Raw genomic sequence first — 9320 nt, forward strand, 5'->3', positions numbered from 1 at the left:
TTACCCAATGTAGAAATTAGAAAAAATACATTTAATCTGATCAATGTGCAAGGGGTTTTGGACTCCAAATTTTAGTGTCTAATACCATTTGAAACAGAACCCTGATCTTGCTATCAAGGGATAGATATCTGATATTCACATGCCTAATACCTTTCAACAGACTGATAACTGAATAATTTTGATTCTCATTTATGATTATTCCTGCAATGGATGAAATTTGTCTGAAATTTAAAATAACTCCACCTAGTATGAAAAAATCAGTACCTGAAAAGTAACGATATGTTTTTGTAAAGGTCAGTAACATTTTGTTTTAGAAATCAGTGTGATTAGAGAAATAAGAGAATCAAAATGTCCCAAGTGGACACAATCAAAAGGCAAATCAAACAGTGTTACCTATCATTATCTGCTGGTATCATTAGATAAGTCTTATGTAATATCTTTATGTAGATTTTGTTTGTTCTTAATGTATGGATGGATTACATGTTTGTCATTCAGGAGCACAAAAAAAAAAAAAAAAAACAAAGAAAAACTAAAACTTGGGTTTAAATTCATCCGTAAATTGAGGGACTGCTTTGAGTAGGTGTAATAAAATAAAAGAGATTAATCTTCAGTTTAGTTCTGTATATGTCTTTTTAATTCTCAAGATCTGTGTGGCATTTTTGAAGTTTCCCAAGCCCTCCCAGTGGCCTTATATCACTTTAGAGATGGAGACTGCAAAGCTTTCAAGCAAATTTCCTTGAAGAGTAAGTAGAATAATATGCACAGACAGCCCTAAAACCTGATCCAAAAATGTGAGCTGTCTTTTATCTCAGTAAATCTTAGATTTGCTTTTCAGCTGTTCTGTTGAGCTGATTATCCCACCAGTATGTTGATTTCTCTTCACTAAGGTAGAACTTGCAAGTTAATCATCGTCATGGAACTTTGGATGTTTCGTGAATTTAACTCACTTGCCTAATTCAGGTCCTCTCAAAGAGTCTAGATAAGCAGTCCTCAATCCTTCTGGCACCAGCAATCAGTTTCATGGAAGATAGTTTTTTCATGGCTGGGGGGAGGTGGAGGTATGCTTTGTCCGCCTCATACCTTCTATTTTCTGTGCTGCCAGCTTCCTAACTGGACCCAGACAGATACTGGTCTATGGTCTGGGCCTTCAGGACCCATGGGCTAGATAAATGTTGCCCCCTCTTATGTATGACAGGATGAAGGTGACTTTGCCCATGACACTGCCTCTATGTGTCTGCCCTACTTCTTCATGGACAGGAGGGAGCCACTGTAGATTCTGTCACATGAGAGGAGCTTGTCAGCTGTCTGTTGAATTAAAGAACAGCTTTTCTGGCCTTTTGCATCTTCCAGTGGACAGTTCCACAAAAATATCTGATTAAGCTGTAAGACCATATTGTATAAAATTTAATCTGTTTTCTCACAAATCTATATTTATCCAATATTCTTTGATGTAAATGTCATGCTGCCAGTCAAACTTCTTTTCTAATTTCTTATTTGTTTTTATTTATTTATTTATTGGCTGCGCTGAGTGTTCATTGCTGCTTGAGATCTTTCTCTAGTTGCATCAAGAAGAGGCTACTCTCTCGTTGTGGTGCAAGGGCTTCTCACTGCAATGGCTTCTCTTGTGAAACATGGGCTCTAGGATGCATGGGCTTTAGTAGTTGCAGTATTGGCCTTTAGAGCTGTGGCTCAGTAGTTGTGGCCCATGGCTTTAGCTGCCCTGAGACACATGGGATCTTCTTGGAGCAGGGATCGAACCTGCATCCCCTGCAGTGGAAGGTGGATTTTTAACCACTGGACCACCAAGCAAGTCCCTCAAACTCTTTGAAACAGCAAATCTTCCTAGACTCTTGGATTATTCAATCATTTATTAAACTTTTATGAATTACTTGCTATGTTATAGATGTGCTTCAGTTTATGAGAGACACAGCATTGGCCAGAACATGAGCCCTTATCTCAAGGAGTTTATTTGCTAGTGGAGGAGAGATCTGTGCAGACATGAGTTCCCAGTCATAAGAACTATGAGATGACTCCACCCAGAGAGCCCTGCAGCATCTAGATGCAAATCCTAGATTTGAGCAGTGATCCTAAACTGAAGATTGTACATATGTAAAGAGACAAAAGAACATTTCAAAGAGAGGACCAGCACATGAACAGACATGAGTATAAAAGTCAGTGGAGATATCAGGAAGCTGTCAACACCAAATTAAGTATGCTTTACACTGGAATGAATAGGGAGACTATAAGAATATATATTTTATATATTAAATTAAATTAATTTAAAAATATTAAATTAAACTAAATATACTAAAATAAACAAAATATATTTATATATTAGATACAAAATATATTTTAAAATACCTTGCCATCATAAATTGATGAAAAGATATTTTAAATAATATAAAATGATAACATACAATAAATTTTATTAAATAATATAATATGTATGTATAATATGCTGTTGTTCAGTCACTCAGTAGTGTCCGACTCTGAGACCCCATGGACTGCAGCACACCAAGCCTCCCTGTCCCTCAACATCTCCCAAAGGTTGCCCAAGTTCATGTACATTGCATCAGTGATGCCATCCAGCCATCCCATCTTCTAATGCCCTCTTCTCCTTCTGCCTGCAATCTTTCCCAGCATCAGGGACTTTTCCAAAGAGTTGGCCTTTCACATCAGATAACCAAAATACTGGAGCTTCAACTTCAACATCAGTCTGTCCAACAAGTATTCAGGGTTGATTTCCCTTAAGATTGACTAGTTTGATCTCCTTGCTGTTCAAGGGACTTCAGGAGTCTTCTCCAGCAACACAGCTTCAAGGTATCAATTCTTTGGTGTCTGCCTTCTTTATGGTCCAGCTCTCACAACTGTACATGGCCACTGGGAAAACAATAGTCTTGACTATATGGACCTTTGTTGGCAGAGTAATGTCTCTGCTTTTCAACACACTGTCTAGGTTTGTCATAGCTTTCCTCCCAAGAAGCAATCGTCTTCTGATTCTTAGGCATAGACATGTACACATATATACATGCATATAAGTATTATATTATGTATGTATATTAGATAATATACAATGAATTATATATAATTCAATATAAAATTAAATTTATACTAAGTATATTAATGAATAAATATCAATTTTACAATATTTTCTCCAGAATTAGAGTGATTATAAACTAGAGAAGGTCAAGGGATAGACACAAACATACCTATTAATAAGAGAAACTGCACATTCTCAACAGAAAGGTATGGAAATATCATATCTTATAACCAACAATTAAAAGACGCTTACTCCTTGAAAGGAAAGTTATGACCAACATAGATAGCATATTCAAAAGCAGAGACATCACTTTGCCAACAAAGGTCTGTCTAGTCAAGGCTATGGTTTGTCCTGTGGTCATGTATGGATGTGAGAGTTGGACTGTGAAGAAGGCTGAGCGCCGAAGTATTGATGCTTTTGAACTGTGTTGTTGGAGAAGACTCTTGAGAGTCCCTTGGACTGCAAAGAGATCCAACCAGTCCATTCTGAAGGAGATCAGCCCTGGGATTTCTTTGGAAGGAATGATGCTAAAGCTGAAACTCCAGTACTTTGGCCACCTCATGCCAAGAGTTGACTCGTTGGAAAAGACTCTGATGCTGGGAGGGATTGAGGGCAGGAGGAGAAGGGGACGATAGAAGATGAGATGACGGGATGGCATCACTGACTCGATGGATGTGAGTCTGAGTGAACTCCAGGAGCTGGTGATGGACAGGGAGGCCTGGCGTGTTGCGATTCATGGGGTTGCAAAGAGTCGGACACAACTGAGCAACTGAACTGAACTGAACTGATAACCAACAATTTGAAAATTTTCTGAATGACTTTATTAACAGTTTGTTTTCAGTATTTCCAACTGCCACCTTAACTGATATGTAATATATTGCATTCAAAGACTACAGCAAAATAATTTTCTTATCTTTAGACTTCTAATTTTTTCTAATCAATTGCATTCTTTCAAAAATAAAATTATATCATGAAAAATAACATTGGGAAAAGGTGTCTTTAAAGGTTATAGTTTATGAGATGTATATAAACTATATCAGTTTGAATTTGTGAGGAGAACAAAGCTACTAGCAGTGCTACAAGACTGAAAACTTTTATATACAAATAGGACTTAAATAAACATCGAGGAGGGTGAGGGAAGGAGATCTGTCATCCTTCACATGGAGTTTTGGAAAAATACTAAGTCACTCCTTGAGTTTAACACACTTGCTAGAGTGAAGAAGTAGGAACCATGGAATTATCTGAAGCTGCCTACATTGGATACACAGGGTGAGACTAAATCATAGAAATGTCTTTGAAACTACCACATCAGGGAAAGTTCCACTCTCTCATGAGCCATATGTCAGACCCCAAGAAATAATGCTCCCCACCTAAGTTTTATTTTCCTAATTTGAATGAGATTCTTGTTCTTGTGAAACTCTAACCTGGAACCATAAAGTGAAAGTGTTCTGGGAAAAACAGTGTGCAACCTTTATACAGGAGTGGTGGGGAGACCATAAGGGACAATGGAGGATCTTAAACACTGTCCTTGAAATTGACCAGGTCATAGCCTGTATTTTAGACAAATACATTTATTTTTCAACTATGAAAACTGATAAGCCCACTTTGATAGTTCCAATATGCTTTCATTGAGGTATTTGCAATCTCAGAAACATTTTAAAACAGTTCTGGGTCAAGTTCTGATTCTGATGTGTATGTTCTGTCTGACACTGCCTTTCTGAATTTCAGAATTGTTTTTACAAAGAGAAAGTGAGAGAACTTCTAAACAAACATCGAATAAGAAAATGTGATTTAAAACTGGAAAATACCCATCTGAACTTAAAAAAGAATCTACAGTACCACCAGGGCTTTCCTGTGGCTGTGTGGTAAAGAACTCACCTGCCAATGCAGGAGACATGGGTTTGAAACCCAGGTCGGGAAGATCCCCTGGATCCACTCTAGTACTGCTACCTGGGAAATCCCATGAACAGAGGACACTGGCAGACTATAGTCTATGAGGTCACAATGAGTTGTCCACGATTTAGTGGCTGAGCACATACACACAATGAGTGAGTGAGTCAAAGTCGTTCAGTTGAGTCTGATTCTTTACCTTTATGGAAAAACTAGATTTGCTTTTTGATAGCTGTCATGCATAAATGGCAAACATGTTCAATTCCCATGTGTACCATGAGTGGAAAGTTACAATATAACTGTCAAAAACAAATGGAAAAACAACAACAAAAAATGATAGTTCTGAGAAAGTCTTTTCAAAAGAGTAGTGTTCAGGGTACTGGGATAACAGATATGGGTAATAAGAATAAATAAGAAAATTGAAAAGTCATTTTGACTTTGCAAGTCTTGTTAGTTTTTGTGCTTATTTAATAATGCAAAGTAGTAAATAACAGAAATTTGTCTGAATTCCCTAACACAAAGAAACTGATGATATAACTGTTTCACTCTATCTCCTGAAATTAAGCCTGATTTCCCTGACCTTGGAATGGTAAAATCAGCTTCTTTTAGCTTGTGTGGCTCAGACTCTCTGGTGGAGCAGAATATGTTGAAGAAGAGAAAAGGTGAAACAAAATGTGTGTGCTCTAAATGCTGTGTTTGACTTTTTGTGGAAATGTGTTTAAAAGTGCAAACAAAATTAGTATCAAAGATGTCTGATTCCTATTTTTAATCTCTACGTAATTCAGACTTTAGATTTCCTGAAATCTCACAATTTTTTTTTTTACCTAAGTACACTATTTTATGGTCTTCCCAGATGGCTCAATGGTAAAGAACTCATTTGCCAATGCAGAAGACATGAATTTAATTCTTGGATTGGGAAGATCTCCTGGAGAATAAAATGGCAACCCACTCCAGTATTCTTGCTTGGGAAATCCCATGGACAGAGGAGCTTGGTGGACTATATAGTTCATGGAGTCTCAAGAGAGTGGAACAGGACATAGCAACTAAGCAACAGCAACACTATATTATACTTCACTTCATATTTCCATGTGCCTTAGCTACTATGTCCTTTATTTTCTCTGAAAGTGTCTCTAATTTGGCGTGCAGTGACTCTGAAACTGAACAGAACTCAATCAGTTATGGAGCTTCTTACCTTTCATAATCTAGAACGGGACTCTATCCTTAATTTTAAAAATTGTAAGACTATTGGCTCAAATGTGACTCAAGAAATTGAACTAGCAGTTTAAAAATTGAAATATTCAATTAAAAGAATCATACACCATGATCAAGTAGGATTTATATCAGCGATGCAAAGATTCTTTATGCAAATCAATCAATGTGCTATACCATTTTAAAAATTGAAGACTAAAAACTGTATCATTATCTCAATACCCACAGAAAGCTTTTGAAAATAACCAATACTGATTAATGATATATATAAAAACTCCACAAAGTGAGCATAAAGGGAACCTATCTCAACATAATAAAGGCCATATATGACTAACCCACAGCAAGCCATTCTCAACAATGAAAAACTGAAAGCATTTCCTCTAAGATTAGAAACAAGACAAAGATACCCACTCTCAACATTCTTATTAAACTTATTAAACATTCTTATTAAACTTATTCTTATTAAATAGTTTTAAAGTTCTAAACCCAACAATCACAGAAGAAAAAAAAAATCAAAGGAATTCAAATTGTGAAAGGAGAAGTAAACCTTTACAGTCTGCAGATGACATGATATTATACATAGAAAATACAAAAGATGTCATCAGAATAATAATAGAGCACACCAATGAATTTGGTAAATTTGCATAACACAAATACAATTCATAAAAATCTCTTGCATTCCTATACATTAACTACAAAAGATGGGGAAAAGAAATTAAGGAAACAATGCCATTTACCATTGCAGCAAAAAGAATAAAATACCTAGGAATAAACATACCTAAGGAGACAAAAGACTCGTATACAGAAAACTATAAGATAGCCATGAAAGAAATCAAAGACAACAAAAACAGATGGAAATATACACCACATTGTTAGATTGGAAGAATTAATATTATGAAAGTGACTGTATACTCAAAGAAATGTATTTTTTCAATGCACTCCCTACCATATTAGCAGTTTCAAGAATTAGAACTTTCAAGAATTATAACAAAAAAAATTAAAATTTTTTAATGGAAACACAAAAGATCTGGAAATCATCAAAGCAATCTTGATGAAGAAAAACAAAGCTGGAAGAATCACGCTCCCTGACTTGAGTATAATACAAAACTACAATAACACTATACTATGGTACTAGCACAAAAATAGGAATATAGATTAATGGGATAGTTTATAAAGCCCAGATATAAACTCATGCACCTATGGTCACCTAATTGGTGACATATGAAGCAAGAATATACAATGAAGAAAAGACAGCCTCTTCAATAAGTGGTGCTGGTAAAATTGGATAGCTATATGTAAAAGAAGGAAATTAGAATACTATCTAACACAAACATAAAAATACAGTCAAGATAGATAAAAGACCTAAATACAAGGCCAGTCTCTATAAAATTCTTAGAAGAAAACATAAACAAAACATTCTTTGACATAAATCACAACAAGAACTTTTTGACCCAGTACATAGAGTTATTTAAAAACTTTTGCACAGCAAAGGAAACCATAAATAAGACAAAAAAGAAAACCCCCAGAATTAAAGAAAATATTTCCAAATGAAGCATCTGACAAAGCATTAATTTCCAAAATAAACAATCAGATCATGTATCTCAGTATAAAAGGCAAACAAACAAGCAACCCAATCAAAAACTGAATGGGAAATCTAAACAGATATTCCTCAGGTCAGTCCGTTAATCAGTTCAGTCGTTCAGTCATGTCTGACTCTTTGCGACACCATGGACTGCAGCACACCAGGCCTCCCTGTCCATCACCAACTCCCAGAGTTTATTCAAACTCCTGTCCATTGAGTCAGTGATGCCATCCAACTATCTCATCCTCTGTCGTCCCCTTCTCCAGCATCAGGGTCTTTTCAAATGAGTCAGCTCTTCGCATCAGGTGGCCAAAGTATTGGAGTTTCAGCTTCGACATCAGTCCTTCCAATGAATATTCAGGGATGATTTCTTTTAGGATGGACTGGTTGAATCTCCTTGCAGTCCAAGAGACTCTCAAGAGTCTTCTCCAACACCATAGTTTAAAAGCATCAATTCTTCAGCGCTCAGCTTTCTTTATAATCCAACTCTCACATCCGTACATGACTACTGGAAAAACCATAGCTTTGACTAGATGGACCTTTGTTGGCAAAGTAACACCTCTGCTTTTTAATATGCTGTCCAGGTTGGTCATAACTTTTCTCCCAAGGAATAAGCGTCTTTTAATTTCATGGCTAGAGTCACCATCTGAAGTGATTTAGGAGCCTAAATACATAAAGTCTGCCATTATTTCCACTATTTCTCCATCTATTTGCCATGAAGTGATGGGACTGGATGCCATGATCTTCGTTTTCTGAATGTTGAGCTTTAAGCCAACTTTTTCACTCTCCTCTTTCACTTTCATCAAGAGGCTCTTTAGTTCCTCTTCACTTTCTGCCATAAGGGTGGTGTCATCTGCACATCTGAGGGTATTGATATTTATCCCAGAAATCTTGATTCCAGCTTGTGTTTTCTTCCTCTCCAGAATTTCTCATGACATACTCTGCATATAAGTTAAATAAGCACAGTGACAATATACAACCTTGACTTACTCCTTTTCCTATTTTGAACCAGTCTGTTGTTCCAGGTCCAGTTCCAACTGTTGTGTCCTGACCTTCATACAGATTTCTCAAGAGGCAGGTCAGGTGGTCTGGTATTCCCATCTCTTGAAGAATTTTTCTCAGTTTAATGTGATCCACACAATCAAAGGTTTTGGCATAGTCAATAAAGAAAAACACGTGTTTTTCTGGAACTCTCTTGCTTTTTCAATGATCCAGCGGATGTTGGCAATTTGATCTCTGTTTCCTCTGCCTTTACTAAAACCATCTGGATGTTCACGGTTCACATACTACTGAAGCCTGGCTTGGAGAATTTTGAGCATTACATTACTAGTGTGTGAGATGAGCGGAATTGTGCAGTAGTTTGAGCACTCTTTGACATTGCCTTTCTTTGGGATTGGAATGAAAACTGACCTTTTCCAGTCCTGTGGCCCCTGGTGAGTTTTCCCAAGTTGCTGGCATATTGAGTGCAGCACTTTCACAGCATCATCTTTTAGGAATTGAAATAGCTCAACTGGAATTCCATCACTCCACTAACGTTATTCATAGTGATGCTTCCAAAGGCCCACTTGACTTCACATTTCAGAATGTCTGGTTCTAGAT

This window comes from Bos taurus, chromosome 7 (genome assembly GCF_002263795.3).
Source record: "Bos taurus isolate L1 Dominette 01449 registration number 42190680 breed Hereford chromosome 7, ARS-UCD2.0, whole genome shotgun sequence".
Classification (NCBI taxonomy): domain Eukaryota; kingdom Metazoa; phylum Chordata; class Mammalia; order Artiodactyla; family Bovidae; genus Bos; species Bos taurus.